The following is a 435-nucleotide window of genomic DNA, read 5'->3' on the forward strand; positions in this document are numbered from 1 at the left end:
GGGCAACATCTACTTTAGTAATACCTGTTTTGTGCCTGTTGGATATGTTATCCGTTCTGATAGCGTTTTAGTGAGTGTCCATAAAACCATCTTATTCGCTGGAAGTAATGGAAATGCTAGAGTTAAATAAAAGGGTGGTCATATTGTTGACGATTCGGCAGCCCTGTCATCATCCATGCCTCTTTCTGTCTATTTGGGTGGACAGTGGACAGTGGACACTGCGGGGCAAGGCCTGCCAAGAGACGGACGAAGTGTGACGAGAAGAACAAGATTTTGACAGGGCAGAAATTGAACAGAAGAGGAAGGCCGTAGCATAGAAGTGTGAAGGCTTGTCTTGCATCCACGCTCGAACTACGTAAGTTCGTCCTGAGACCTGAATACACTTTTTAAGTTCTACGTGTATGATGTGAATGATACCACAAGTTGGGAAACTAA

The sequence above is a fragment of the Tigriopus californicus genome, chromosome 10 (genome assembly GCF_007210705.1).
Source record: "Tigriopus californicus strain San Diego chromosome 10, Tcal_SD_v2.1, whole genome shotgun sequence".
NCBI lineage: Eukaryota > Metazoa > Arthropoda > Copepoda > Harpacticoida > Harpacticidae > Tigriopus > Tigriopus californicus.